Raw genomic sequence first — 16721 nt, forward strand, 5'->3', positions numbered from 1 at the left:
ACTGTTCCTCAGAACATGCAAGCAAGAAGAGAGTGGTGTAAAATATTTAAACTATGGAGATAAAAACTACCAGCCTAGAACTCTTTACACTGTGAAATTATCCTTCAAAAGCAAAGAAGAAATAAAGACTTTCTCAGGCAAAAATTGAGAGTATTTGTTGGCAAGTAGTCCTGCCTTGCAAGAAATTCTTCAGAGAAGTTCTTCAGAACAAAAGAAAATTATATAGGTTAGAAACTCAGATCTACATAAAGAAAGGAGCAATGGAGAATGAATCAGTGAAAGTAAAATAACACTTTTATTTTTCTTATTCTTAATTGATTTAACACAAAACTGTTCAAAATAATAGCAATGATATATTCAATTATGTACACTTATATGTTTTATATATATGTGCACACACATAAACATACATATATATGCTAATGTATGCTTATATGTAAGTGAATGAATGATGGCAGTGATACAAAAGACAGAACAAAAGAGTTAGGAATATTTTGTTATTATAATGTACCTGCACTGCTCATAAAGCAGTACATTGTTAATTGGACTTGAATTCATTGTAAATGTCTATTGCAAACGTTGGGGAAAAACTACTGAATTTTTTTTTTAATGTGACATGTCCTAAGAAAGAAGAGAAAATGAAATCATATAAAATGCTCAATTAAAACTACAAAAACAGAACAAGTGTAGAAGACAAAATAGGAATGAAGAGCAAGAAGAACAAATAGAATACAATAAAAAATATATTACATAATAATCCAACTATAATAATAATCACTTTAACCTTCAATGGTCTATATATGCCTATTAACTGACAGAGATTGTCAGAGTTGATTAAAAAACAAGACCCAACTACATGTTGTATACAAGAAGCCCACTTTAAATATAAAGACACATAAAGATTAAAAGTAAGCCAGGCGTGGTGGCTCACACCTGTAATCCCAGCACTTTGGGAGGCTGAGGTGGGTGGATCGCCTGAGGTCAGGAGTTTGAGACCAGCCTGGCCAACGTACTGAAACCCCATCTCTACTAAAAATACAAAAAATTAGCTGGGCGTGGTGGCAGGCACCTGTAATCCCAGCTACTCAGGAGGCTGAGGCAGGAGAATCGCTTGAAGGCGGGAGGTGGAGCTTGCAGTGAGCTGAGATCGTACCACTGCACTCCAGCCTGAGCAACAAGAGCAGAACTCTGCCTCAAAAAAAAAAAAAAAAAAAAAAAAGTTTAGAAGTAAGGGTATGAAGAAAAAAATACCATGTAGTGTTCATCAAAAAAAGCAGAAAATCTGCTTTTAAAAAAGGAAGAGTAGCTATATTAATTTCAGAGAGAGCCAACTTCAGAACAAGGAAAGTTAGGAGGGATAAAGAGAGCTATTCCATAATGATGGAGGGGTCAATCCTCTAAAACAACATAACAATTATTAACATGTATGCACCCAACAGAGCACCAAAGTATGTGAAGCAAAAACTGATAGAAATGCAAGGAGAAACAGATATATCCACTATTATAATTGGAGACTTTACCACTGTCAGAAATGGACAGATCCAATAGGCAGAAAATCAGTAAAGACATAGTTGAACTCAACAACACCATCTATCAATGGGATGTAATTGACATCCATAGATTATTTCATCCAACAACATATTACACATCCATCTCAAGCTCACATGGAATAATTGCCAGGATAGAATACTCTCTGGGCCATAAAATACATCTTAAAATACATAAAAGGATAGAAATCATACAAGGTATGCTGTTAGAACATAATGGAATTAAACTAAATATCAATAACAGAATGATAATTGGAAAAGCTCAAAACACTTAGAGACTAACGAACTTTTAAATAACATATGGGTCAAAAAATAAATAAGAGAAATTTAAAATATACAGTTTATCAAAATTTGTGGAATGCAGTGAAAGCACCATTTAGAGGGAAGCTTATAGCACTGAATGCATACATTATGAAAGAAGAAAGATCTGAAATAAATAATCTAAGCTTCTACTTTAGGGAACTAGGAGAAAAAAAAAACAAATTAAATCCAAGGAAAGCAGAAAAAAATAAAAATTAAAGCAGAAACCAATGAAATTGAAAACAGGAAATCAATAGAAACATTCAACAAAACCAAATGCTGGTTCTCTGAAAAGATAGTAAAAGCAATAAATCTCTAGCCAGGCTAAATAAGAAAAAAAAGGTAAGACTAGTATCTTAATGATAAGTACTAATATCAGAAACGAAGTAGAGGACATCATACAGATACCATGGGCATTAAAAGGATAATAAAGGAATATTATGAACAACTCTATGACCACAGATTTCATAATCTGGATTAAACGGACCAATTCCTAGACACAACTTGCCAAAAGTCACACAAACAGAAATGGACAATGTGAATGGCCTATATCTATTAGTTAAATTAGATCAATAATTAATAATCTTCCAACACAGAAAGCACAAGCCCCAGATAAGCTTGCCCATGAATTCTACCAAACATTTAAAGAAGAAATTATATTAGTTTTTTACAATCTCTTTTAGAAAATAAAAACAGAGGGAATACTTCCTAACTCATTCCATGAGGCCAGCATTACCTTAATACCAAAATCAGACAAAGGCTTTACAAAAAAGACTTCAGACCAATGCCTCTCATGAACAGAGATGCAGAAATCCTCTACAAAATATTAGCAAGTCAAATTCAACAATGTATAAAAACAATTATACACCATGACTAAATGTGATTTATCCCAGGTATGCGAGGATGGTTCAACATTTGAAAATAAATGTAATCTAGCGTATCAAAAAACTAAAGAAGAAAAATCACATTATCATATCAATGGATGCAGAAAAAGTATTTGACAAATGCAACGCCTATTTATGGTAAAAAAAAAAAAAAAAAAAAAAAAAAAAAAAAAAAAAAAACTCAGCAAACTAGGAATAGAAAGGAACTTCCTAAACTTACAAAGAATATCTACCAAAAAAACTACAGCAAACATCATACTTAATGGTGAGAAACTCAAAGCTTTCCCACTAAGATCAAGAATAAGACAAGAATGTCTATTCTCTCCACTAATTTTTAATACTATTCTGGCAGTTACAGCTAATGCAATAAAACAAGAAAAGAAAATAGAAAATATACAGATTGGGAAAGAAGAAATAAAACTGTCTTTGTTCACAAATGACATGATCATATATATAGAAAGCCCAAAATAATCAACAAAAAAACTCCTGGAAATAAGCAATTATAGCACAAGTTGCAAGATATAAGGTTAATATACAAAAGTCAATCACTTTCCTGTATACCAGCAATGAACAATGAAATCTGAAATTAACAACACATTGCCATTTATATTAACACCCCAAAAATGAAATACTCAACTATAAATCTAACGAAAGATGTACAAGATCTATATGAAAAACTACAAAACTCTGATGAAAGATATCAAGGAAGAACTAAATAGATAGTCCATGTTCCTGGGTAAGAAAACTATTTTGTCAAGATGTCAATTCTTCTCAACTTGAACTATAGATTCAAAGAAGTCCCAATCAAAATCCCAGAAAATGATTTTGTGAATATTGACAAACCAATTCTAATGCTTATGTGCAGAGGCAAAAGATCCAGAATACCAACTCATTATTCAAGGAGAATAAAATTGGAGAACTGACACAACCTGACTTCAAGACTTACTATATCACTACAGTAATCAAGCCAGTGTAGTACTGATGAAAGAATAGATAAATAGAATAATGGAACATAATAGAGGGGCTAGATATAGACCCACACAAACATGGTTAGCTGATCTTTGACAAGGAGCAAAGGCAATACAATGGAGCAAAGAGTCTTTTCAAGAAATAGTGCTGGAGCAACTGGACATCCACATGCAAAAAATAATAATAATAATCTAGACACAAATCTTATACCCTTCGCAAAAGTAACTCAGTGGTTCATAGGCCTAAATACAAAATGCAAAACTATAAAACTCCTAGAAGATAACACAAGAGAAAACTTAGATGACCTTTGGTATGGCATTGACTTTTTAGATATAACACCAAAGGCATGACCTATGGAAGAAATAATTGATAAGGTGGGCTTCATTAAAATTTAAAACTTCTGCTCTGGAAAAGACTATGTTAAGAGATTGTGAGTAGATAAGCCACAGACCGAGAGAAAATATTTGCAAAAAAAACACATCTGATAAAGGATTATTATCTAAAATATACAAAGAACATTTAAAACTCAACAATAATAAAATGAACCCAATTTAAAAATGGGCAAAATACCCGAATAGACATCTCACCAAAGAAGATATAGTAAGTAGCATATGAAAGATTTTCAATATTGTATGTCATTAGGGAACTGAAAATTAAAATGAGGTACCACTAAACACCTAAGAGAGTGGCTAAAATCCAGAACACTGACAACACCAAATGCTGATGAGGATGTGGAGCAACAGGAACTCTCAGTAGTCATTGCTGAAGGGAATGTAAAATGGTACAGCCACTGTGGAACACCGTTCGTCAGTTTCTTTAAAAACTAAACATACTTTTAACCATACAATCCAGCAATCATGCTCCTAGGTATTTACCCAAAGGAGTTGAAAACTTATGTCCTCACAAAAACCTGCACATGGATGTTTACAGCAGCTTTATTCATAATTGCCAACACTTGGAAGAAACCAAAATGTCTTTCAGTAGGTGAATGGATAAACTATGATACATGCAGACAAAGGAATATTATTCAGCACTAAAAAGAAATGAGCCAGCAAGCCATGAAAAGACATAGAGGAAATGTAAATGTATATTACCAAGTTAAGAAGTCAATCTGAAAAGGCTAAATGCTATATGATTCCAACAATACGGCATTTAGGAGAAGGCAAAAACTAAGGAAACAATAAAAAACCTCAGTGGGTACCATGGATTAGAGGAGAGGAAGAGATGGATAGGCAGAGGATTTTTAGGGCACTGAAGCTATTCTGCATGATACTACAGTGGTGGATACATATCATTATACATTTGTCAAAACACAGAAAACACCAAGAATTAACTCTAATGTAAACTGTGAATTTGGGGGTGATAATGATGTGTCAATGTAGGTTCATCCATCATAAAAAATGTTATCACTATGGTAGGGGATGTCATTAGTAGGGGAGATTGTACATGGATGGGGATAGGACATATGGGAACTCTCTATACTTTTGACTCAATCTTGCATGAATCTAAAACTGCCCTAAAAAATAAAGTTTACTATTTTTTTTTTTAAAAAGAGACTTTTCAAGTCCACATCTTGTAAGTTCAGGTTCAGGAGGTCTTGGTTGGGGCTTGGAAATCTGTCTTCTCCATAAATCCAAAATGTTTCTGATATACAGCCAGGGTTAAGGATCACTGGGTAGATCTTAGCCTCTGATCTTTTAAGATGTAACTGTACTGTTCAATTTTTTTTTCAGATCTTTACTGTCTGCTAGAAATAATCTTATAAATTCATCTGTACTAATGTTAAAGGCAGATAATGCTTAGATATTAAAAATTTGCATTTATAGAGGGGTCTTTTTCTACCTAAGTGCTTAAACTAACAAGAGCCCTATATTAATAGGCTGGCTGCCTCTAAACAGCCTACTCATAGAGGCAACTAAAATGAGGATTCTGTCTCAAAGCTCTGTTCCATTCATGCCTTCCCGTGGAGCAAAGAAACAAACAAGATATCAACAACTGTGGAACGGTCTTCCACAGTGGCTATACCATTTTACATTCCCTTCAGCAATGACTACTGAGAGTTCCTGTTGCTCCACATCCTCATCAGCATTTGGTGTTGTCAGTGTTCTGGATTTTAGCCACTCTCTTAGGTGTTTAGTGGTACCTCATTTTAATTTTCAGTTCCCTAATGACATACAATATTGAAAACCTTTCATATGCTACTTACTATATCTTCTTTGGTGAGATGTTTTTCAACATTAAAGAAATGGCAACTATAATTCCATCGTTCACAAATTCAATTTTCCTTCAAGAGAACAAGTGACACTGTTAATCAGGCCCTACAAGCACATATAAACAAAAATAGTAATTTGAGAAAAGAAAATGAATGATGGCATGAGAAGCCTAGTGTTTCTTCCATAACCAAGGTATATTAGTCTCATCCTTTGGAGCTTTAGATGAACAGACTGAGGATCGTAGAGTTTCTAACACAAGACCATTCTTTCTATGCAACCCAGAATGATGTAGTTCTCTATTTTTAAAAGCAGCAAAAAGGATGGAAATGTTCTCCCTTGAAGCCCAGATGTTTTCTATCTTTCTAAGCTGCAATTATTTCAACACATTATTTTAGCTACACTTACATCAGATCAGGGCCACCTGTTACATCCTCTGCACACTTATGAGAGACTTAATGTTAAGTTTCTATTTATGGTTTATTTAGGAAAGTCGAGGATGCTTTTAAAGTCATCTTGAGGTCCAAGGATGTGTATATAGCAGATTAACAGATAATCAAGACACTGTGTTGTGTAGTATAAACATAATCAACCCTAATTTTGTGATTCATTATTACATAAATTTGGATGTAACCCAGGACTAAAAAACTCATCATTCGAAATTCAACTACATGCCTGAAAAACATAATATAACATTGTTATACTTGAAGGAAGTTATTAATCTACTCCTAAACCAAGTATTACAAAAAAATTTTATTATAATGCATTTTACTGTAGAAGGATTCTTTATTACCAAGATTTACATATTTACTCTCTCATTTTATCTTGTCTAAAATTAAATGTCACTCTAATATCAATACAATATGTGAATATACATATCTCCTTTCTAATGGTAAACAAGCATTTGCAAAAAGACATCCTAAGTAATAGCCAATCATTAATAAATGTTTATTGAGTACCTACTATAGGCCAGGAATTATTCTATGTGCTGGGATATAGAAGATAACAAAATATATAAAGTCCCTGTTCCAGGAAAATGTTGAAATAAATTTACAGTTGACATTGTCCCAAAACCCGACATTGTAGTGTTAATAATATCACAATATTCACAAGTTAGATTTTTGAGTTCTAAAGTAAATATTGCATATTATGCATTATTCCAGCACTTTAAAGATTAGCAGCAGGTGATGGTATTATCATAAGACCATTATTAGGCAGAAGAAAGACGGAGACAATAAAAGTAAAAGGCACATCTCCTCATTCTACTCATCTAATCTTGTTATTACTTAGGCATAACTAAATTACAAAAGACTGAGAAACTCAACTGCAAAGTCTAACATGAGATAAAATTGCTTGAAATGAAAGGATATTTATCTGGATTGACCATAAGGCTTTTGGTGTAACTAAAACACTGGTAAAAATAAGCACATATGAAACAACCAGCATAATTTGAGGGGAAAAAAATGAATGATGGCATTAAGAAGCCTAGTCTTTCTTCCATGACCAAGGTATACTAGTCTCATCCACTGGTTGTGGCTTGGGAAACTTCACTTTTCATCTTTTCCTTCATTCTCTATGGATATGTGCAGCAAAATTAGGGAGTATCCATTCTCATTTATGCACCTATCTGAATCCCAACTATAACTCCTACTTACCATCCAATTTTAACCTTGAATAAATATAGTTTTGAAATTTAGCAAGACAAGAAAGATCACTGTAGAATGACGACAACTCTTCCATCTTAAATACAACTTCAAAGTGGCAGACTGGAAAATCTCTGCAGGCAAATGTGATGTCACTGAAGAAATCACACACTTACCCGTAGAGATTCTACAGTCTGACATCTTCAAGCATCGAATCATTTCATCAACTATGCTTTTTTTATAAGCAGTTCTTTGACCTGGAATAAATCTAGCATGGCCAAAAAGCCAAGCTACAGCCCACTTACTGAACTTTGACTTCTTCTAAACCAAGGGAACTACATGCCTCATGATGGTTGAATCCCACTAAATTAAATTTGTAAAATAAGAAGGTTGTTCCTAACATGGCTTAAAGCAGTTGTTGTCAAAGTTTGATTCGCAGACTAGCATCAGCAGCATCACCTAGGAACCTGTTAGAAATGCAAATTCTTGCACCCCTCTAGAGGCCTCCTGAATCAGAAACTCAGAATGGGTCCTGCAATCTGTGTTTCAACAAGCTTTCCAGGTAATTCTGACTCATGCTCAAGTTTGAGAACCACTGGCTTAGAGAAAACAAAAGATTATAACTGAAACACTAAAATAATCAGACAAAATAATATGTATTCATAAAATATTGTCTAGAATACATTTCTTTTCTAAAGTAGTGGTCTTAGTAAGTATAAGCATTAATAATAATGGAAAGAAACATTTTCATTTAACTCTTACTTTGCCAATAGAACTAATGAGATCTACTTATTTCCTTAGAAATAAGGAGTTAAGAAATCTTATTTAAGAGGAGAAAACGTTTTCATGTTTGGGAGGATTAAAAGGGTACTGACATCATTCAAGTCATGAGCCATAATTCTTATTAGATTTTATTGCTACATTCTTCACACAGCTTTGGAAAGTTATTCCTAAGAGCACAAAATATGCACTTAGACTGCACACAGAGAGGGAAAATGCTCTCACAATGAAATTATTTTAGCCTGGCCCAATAATATTTGAAAGACTCAAGACTTGTTCCCTCTGAAACATATCCTGTCAAAATAAGAGATGTTTGTTTAAATTTATATTTTTCAACATCCTTTATAATTTTCCCCCTTAACAGTTTGTCTATAAGCAATCCAATTTCTATATACTAAAAAAAATTATTTTCCCTTCTCCTCTGATAGTATAAAAATTTCATGACTAAAGGGTAAACTATTAAAAATTATTATTGAAATTGATCTTTAATGACAATGAATAAAAGTCATAATTTGATTTTTATATATTCATAATATAGTATCTGAAACATTGGTATGCCTGTTAATCAATAACTTCTGGTAGCATGTTAAAAATTCATCTTCAGTTTCATTCTTAGTGAATTCATTTGGATTATTTCTGGACCACACCAATTTCCCATGATGTGATGGAAAAAATTGTAACATTCAAAAATTGAATTAGATCACACACAAAATGTCAACTCACTCAGATTATAATAATAAGGTTTGGCTTGTTCATTGAAAAATGAGAGCTCAACTATGTCCAGAGTCTGTAAAGTCAGTGCTGGACATCAGCAAGATGTTTTAGACACTTCAGCACTTCAGGTGACCTGAAAGAAGTACATTTCCTTAGATGAGGATAAGAAGGCTCTCCAAATATCAGCTTTCTTTACTTTCATTGTATTTAAATCAACTCAATATTGATGCAATTGCTAATCAGACGCTCCAACTAACAGTCTAAAATGCCTTTGATAGTAACAAAAGAAAAAAATTATTAACCATATATACAATTTGATACACAAAATATTTCAAAACATGAGGTTTCATTAAAGGAAACAATAAAAACATTGCTAGTAATTTAGCATCCTCCCAGGCAGTAGGGATGTTTTAACTCTTTGATAGCAACGACTAATAGTCACTATTGCATGAAGCACTCTATACACATTGTTTAATTTAGTTTTCTCACAAACCCAGCGAAGAAGGTATTATTGGCAGTCCTATTTTATAGTCCTTTTTTTTGTCCTAACAAAGAAATTGAAGTTCAAAAAGACATGCATTGGAAGGAAATAAATTATCTAAATGTGCATAATTCTACATCTCAGATAAAATAGCACACAGGAACAAGCATGGAACTACAAGTCAGGAAACTTAGGTTTTATTTTGTTTGTTTTTGTTTTTTCAAATTTTTATCTTGAAAAATGTATAGACTTACAAGCAGTTAAAAAATAATAATACAGAGGTTCTATGTACCTTCACTCAATTTCCCCCAATGGAACATTTGATATAACTATAGTAAAATATCTAAACCAGGAAACTGACATTTGTACAACCCATAGATCTTATTCAGATTTCACTAATGCACAGGCACTCATGTGTGTATGTGTGTATAGTTCTATGCAACTTGCCACATGTAGATTTGTGTAACACCTGCCATAATCAAGATACAGAATTATTTCATCACCACAAACATCCCTGGTGTTACCCCTCTCTAGTTAAACCTATCTCTTTGCCCTCTTGATGCCCCATCCCTAACTCCTGGCAACCACTAATCTGTTTACTATCTCCATAATTTTGTCATTTGTAGAATGTTTATAAATTTAATCATATAGTATGTAACCTTTTGAGACTGACTTTTTTTTACTCAGCTTAATTCTTTTGACATCCATCCAAGCTGTTGCATGTATCAATAGTTTGTTCCTTTTTACTATTGAGTAGTATTTCATGATATGGATGCAGCATAGTTTGTTTAATGATTTACCCATTGAAGGACATTTAGTTTGTGTCTGTCTTTTGGCATTACAAACAAAACTAATACAAACAATATAGTCTAAGATTTTTGTGTGAATATAAATTTTCATTTTTCTGGGACAAATGTCAAGAGATGTGATTGTTGGGTCATATGATAAATGTATGTTTACTTTTTTAAGAAGCTGTTTTCTTTTTAATTGTTATTACTTTTTTTAAAAATTATTTTAAATTCAGGGGTACACATCCAGGTTTATTACATGGATATATTGTGTAATGCTGAGGTTTGGGACTTCTATTGACTCTGTCACCCACACAGTGAACATAGTACACAATAGGTGGTTTTTCAACTCTTGCCTCTCCACTCCTTTTGGGGTCCCCAGTGTCTATTGAGGAAATGTAGGTTTTCAGTATCTGATTCCCTTACTTAAATGAGACCTCTCTGATTTTCCTAATCTTTACAACAAGCAAGGTATTCACTTTCCTGCTTACTTCTCATGGCTGGTAAAATATTTGTCAATAATAAAGAACTGGAAAGATGTAGGATATGGTCATTATGCTCAGAGTGAATGAGCAAGTTTTGAGGATGGCCTAGTCTCCTGCTGCTGTTTCTCATCACCACAGTCTTCTCCCATTGCTGTGTAAACTGCAAGAGAGAGGATGCTGGTGGGAGGACTATTTTGCCTCCTAATCAGCCCCTCCTAAGGACACTGTCCATGTATCTTTTATCCTTTTCCTTCCTGGGCACAGCCATGCCTCTTTGCCCTAGCCTTAGTAATACTAAATACACAACCCTTAATTAAGGCAAGCAAACAGCTTCTCTTGAAGGACTGTGCTAGATGAGTCCACACGGTCTTTCCTCCTCTGATGGGGTAACGGTTCCCTCTGTTTTCTTTCAAAGGATGTCAGGGTTTTCAATAAATGTGTAACTAAAATACACCAGTGCCCAATGGCCTATGAATTAAAGCTTGGCTACAATGTGCCATCTCTCAAGGACCTGAAATTCCTATCTGGATATAATCTTGACAGACATTTCAGAAGCTCCACCATTCACAGAAATCAAATCTTTGGATTTGGAAAGGAAAATAGTGGCCACTTATTCCAGCTCTCTTATATATTGAGCACTGACTGTATACTGGGCATTTGACATACACGGTCCCATTTAGTCCCCATAACAACGTTATATGAAGTCAGACTATTACTGTTCTCATTTTGCAGGTGAAAAAAAAAGCTGAAACTCCTAGAGGCTTAATAAGGGCCTTGAACGAGGTCTACTTGACTCCAACACCCACAATTTTAGCCACTAGCTGATTTTAAGGCCCCAAAATTAAGTGGCCCCAGGACATATAGCTGGTTAGTGGTAAACCTGAAACTAGAGTCCAGTTTACTTTGTACCACATGACACTTATCTCTAAAGAATTAACTTGAACATCTACATTCTAATAAAAGTGCCTGAGTTACTCAATTTTTCATATAAGTCAAATGGTTGACTCAAAATCAAAGCTACTAAATTACAACCCACTGGCTAAAGTAGACACCAAGGAAGAAAGATTTGTATAAATTTGACATCGATTTATACTTTAACTTCAATGGGTAAATGCTAAATGCTGTTGCTGAGAACACAAAAACAACATAAAGTGCACATAGTCCTGTGAAATAGATGCTTCATCTCTTCCTGATTGTTACTGCCAACCTAAAAATCAAGACAGAACAAGTAATTAATATCTTTTCAGCACAGCAGGGATCATTTGGGGAGTTCCTAAGACAGAGCTTGAGTTTGCATTCACAAACAGGTAAATGTTACCATACTCATTATTCATCATCAAATTTACATATCCTGTCAACTCTGTATCCTGTAAAGTTTCAACTAAAGAATCCATTAAGGATATGATAGTCTGTAAAAGTTAGATAACCCTCCTATTTAACAAACGGCTTTTTATTTTCTTCTTATCATCACCCACCGTGGTGGCTGCCATGGAGAACCTTCTTCAGCTCACAAATAACTATCCACTAAAGTACAAGTATGCACATAATGGAATCTGATATAATAAAAGGTGTGGTTAATTGCTATACTAAGTTGTAATATTGACTCCTTGAAGCAAAGGGCGTGGTTTTAACTCAGAATTTGTTTTCCTCTGTGATACTTCTGTTCATCTTCTTCCTTCTTTTGAGACAGGGTCTTGCTATTGACCAAGCTGGAGTGCAGTGATTGATCGTAGCTCACTACAGCTTCAAACTCCTGAGCTCAAGCAATCCTTCTGCCTCCTAAGTAGCTGGGACTACAAGCATGTGCCACCACAACCAGCTAACTTGTTAAATTTTTTGGAGAGATGGGGTCTTAATATGTTGCCCAAGCTTGTCTACAACTCCAGGTCTCAAGTTATCCTCCCATCTTGGCCTCCCGAAGTGCTAGGATTACAGACGTGAGCGACTTACACCCAGTTTTGCCACTTATTTTCTTTCCTTATTTATATCTCTGCAAAACCCAGAGCCTGTGTTTGGTTGTGGAGAAGGATAGAGGTAAAGGGCAAATAATTTCAATCGGTGTATAAAACACACCACTAATACACAAAGACTATTGTCTCTCCTGAGGTTCCAAGCAACAACTGCAGAGAACTAAAAGTCATATGTCTTTGCACAGATTTTTGCTTTAGGGAGACAAAGATCACCACGTATCATATAAAAAAGGTAACATCACCATTGTCATTACCAGGAAATATTTGCTGAACACACAGTGTGCTTGGGACAGTGCCAAAAGCTGTCATTTCTTGAAGGCTTTAAGCAGCATAGTCCTTTTAAAACACAAAATGAAAAAACAGGGATTCCTCCTTGAACCTCAATTTTTCAGTACCCTGTTGTATTAGGAAGGTGTATAAAACTGCCCCTTATTTCAGGTTTTAATTATAATTTATGCAGATTTCAACAGATCGCTTTTATAGAATTGTTCGGATTTCAAGTGTTTTCTCCAACTCATTTTTCAAATGAGCTGCTTTTCTCACTTTATGCATAAAACATCCTAACTGGCCACATTTTACTTTAAATGTCTATGTTAGAAAGACACAAATTTATTTAAGAAATTAAGCTTGTGAAAACTCTTGAGTAGTAAATATTTATAAAGATGGTAATGTTTCCTTTCTTGACCTGGGTGGTGGTTACATGGGTGTGTTTACTTTGTGATAATTCATCAGATTGCACACTTACGATTTGAGCATTTTTCTCTAAGTGTATTTACCTCAATATAGTAACTGAAAAATAAGTATTTATGAGGACTCCTGGCATTCACTCCCTAAACATATGCAAGCCAATCAAAATAGTTTGAGTATGTATTGTCCCTGCCCAAGGGATGTGCATTCTTCAATCTCCATCCTAAAAGATTGTTTTTTGGACCTCAGGCATTAGGCATCAGGTAATCCCCTTAGCCTTTTTCCCCTATGGGCCCCTGTCTTCCCTAAACTGAGCCCCTGTCTTCTCTCACTGGTCCTGAGTTACTTACTAGCTCCCTTACTGGCTCCAAAGCAGTGGAGAAAATGTTCCATTCATCTTTTTCCTCACAGTACTATCTCTGTCTAGCCACCCTTGCTGTTGCCCTATAAAGATCCAGGTGTCCTTTTACTTTTACAGGTACTTCCTAGGTGGCTTTCTTAGGCTTCTCTTCAAAATGAACTCTTAAAATTAAGAGAATGACGCTGCCCCCTGGTATCTGTCTCTTTCACTCTCCTTTTCTCACTATATTGCTGGAACTCATGATTCTGAAAAGTGAGTTCCATGTTGCTTTGTAACTCCATGGAAAGGTATTGCTATTGGTTATTCTCCCATTCTCAGTTTGATTTCTGTAACAGCCTTCCTGATAGGGTCATTGTCAAGATCAAATGAGATAATCTACATAAAATGCTTAGTACAAGGCTAAGAACATGGTCATCCCTAATTAAATAACCGCTTTTGACACTGCTACTAGTACTGTATGGTTCCATGTCAGGCATTGTTAGGCATTTTATGTAAATATTTTTATTTAAACTCCTAGCAAGCCTATGAGATAGATACTGGGATCCTATTTTTAAGTGAGAAAACTGAGATTTTATAGGGGTTGTGCCTTTTTTCTAGGTCACTAGCCAGTTAAATTGACAATGGGGATGCATTTGCTTCTAGAATAAACACGTTCTCGTAGGATGTGAATCTTGCCAGATTGTGGCATGGCACTGAACTCCTCAAAGAAGCCAGTGAGTTCCAGTCTGGCACTGTGAGAATTGCAGAAGAAATCTCAAACTTGGCCCCTGCCTCCAAGAAGCTGACAATGGGTAAGTCAACCCTTTTGCAATCTTGCCCAACACTCTGTCATGGAGACTTACAGGCTTACAGGCTGCAAGTATCTAATCATCTTCCATGCTTTCATGTTTGTTGCCTTTAGCATCACTTCCATCTTCCCAAACCAAGTATCCTCTTAGAAAACTCTGACAAATGGCCAGGTGCGGTGGCTCATGCCTGTAATCCTAGCACTTTGGGAGGTTGAGGCAGGCGGATTGCCTGAGCTCAGGAGTTTGAAACCGGCCTAGGCAACACGGTGAAATCCTGTCTCTACTAAAAATACAAAAAAGGTAGCCAGGTGTGGTGGTGGGCACCTGTAGTCCCAGCTACTCAGGAGGCTGAGGCAGGAGAATTGCTTGAACCCGGGAGGTGGAGGTTGCAGTGAGCCAAGATTGCATCAGTGCACTCTAGACTGGGCAACAGAGCGAGATTCTATCTCCAAAAAAAAAAGAAAAAAGAAAAAAAAAAGAAAACTCTGACAGACTTAGACTGACATTTCTTCTCTGTTGCAAGAATCTTCAGAGATCTGGATTCTAAACGCTATCTCCTAAATATTTCCCGGATAAGCTTTTCTCCTTCTTTTACTGTGGATGTACTCTATCAAAGAAGGTAGGTCCAAGCTGATTCAGCCATTACAACTTCAATTCTATGGAGCAGATCAGTGTCACTGAAGTTAATTATTATTATGTCTCTGGTCTCCAGAAAGAGCACCTCCAAAATTTTCTTTTTTTATGAAAGAGAAGGTGGAAAAGTTTAGTCTTAAGGGTTGCAACCCAATTACATATAGGCAACCCCCGATGACTATTCTAACAGAAACTACTTTATTTCTCTCCAATTACTCATGTTATTGTCATTATCCAACCTACTAATAACGGCTTGTCTCTGAGGAGATTATTTATCCGCTTAGGTCACAGGGATGGAGAATGCACCATATCTCTTGAAGTGGAACTGGCTTCTTTTTAAGGCTTTGCAGAAGCTTGAACTAGAGAAGGATAAAGCCTTTTTATGGGAACCATCCTTTGTATCAGTAACACTTATGTTCTGTTGTTAATTGTGACTACCTATTCAAGAATGTCTCCACCATTCAGAATGTGGAAAACATGCCAGTGGGAAGCTCAGCTCAATGGCAGTTCCGGTTTTGGCTTTGGACTCGACACCCACTTATGCACACTATGACTCAAATTCCCTTCTCGTAATGCCTTATCTCTAGACACCATTCTCCACGAATCCCTTTCCCCATTCGTAATCACTTCTAATCCTCATGTTCCTCTGTCTGACCTTCTCTTCCCACAAAAATCCAGAAAGTATGCACTTAATAAACAAACAAATCCATTGACAAAGATAGATGTATTCAGGGCAGCTTTACCAAAATTCAAACTGGTATTTAACACAATTCCAGCCAAAATGCTCATTTGTAACTCCAGCCAACTATTTCATTGAAATCAATTCGAAGCCAAACATTTTCCAAATGCCTACAGGCCTACAAAAAAAATAAATAATGTTTGGCTATTTTTCAAACCTTGGAGGATACGGAGTCCCAGTCCCAGAAATAACAAAAAGACAAGGTAAAAGGAAGCAGACTTGAAAAGGTTATTGCTTGGATAGTGACTCTCAACTAGAAATCAAACAGCAGAAGTTCATTTAGGGAACCTTTAGGTAGTCATCATAACTGCTAGGAAATTAGGATACAGAAGAGAGTAACATTGAGTGGGTTCTTATGGGTCCTCTCATCCACCAGCACTTTTTCAGTTGATTTATATAGATGTTCTACCTTTGCTTTGAGTTAATTTCCAAAAAGTAGGATGCAAAAGATACTCAAATATAACAAAATTAATACTACTTCAGCACTAGCTTGAGTTTGAGTATCCAAAGACCTGAGATGTTTCAGAATTTAGGCCCGAAGTTTGACAGAGGACATGTCTCAGATGATGGAGAGAAAGAAAAGAAAGAAGAGAAAACTGAATTGCAAGTATAGCTTGTATCAACTCTAGATACCATAAGGTTCTGAGGAATCAATAACAGCATGTAAACTCAGAAGCCCTTCAACTTACAGATTGAGACACCTCTTGACCTATATACTAATACACCCTAGTACATTGACAAT

At 35.4% G+C, this 16721-nt stretch overlaps 1 protein-coding gene across 1 annotated transcript in view; it reads left to right on the forward strand.

Moving 5' to 3' along the window:
• Positions 1–16721, forward strand: part of EFEMP1 (EGF containing fibulin extracellular matrix protein 1) — a 1044090-nt gene that overhangs the window by 901349 nt on the left and 126020 nt on the right. The window lies entirely within an intron of this gene.

Source organism: Macaca thibetana, chromosome 13, assembly GCF_024542745.1.
Source record: "Macaca thibetana thibetana isolate TM-01 chromosome 13, ASM2454274v1, whole genome shotgun sequence".
Classification (NCBI taxonomy): Eukaryota; Metazoa; Chordata; class Mammalia; order Primates; family Cercopithecidae; genus Macaca; species Macaca thibetana.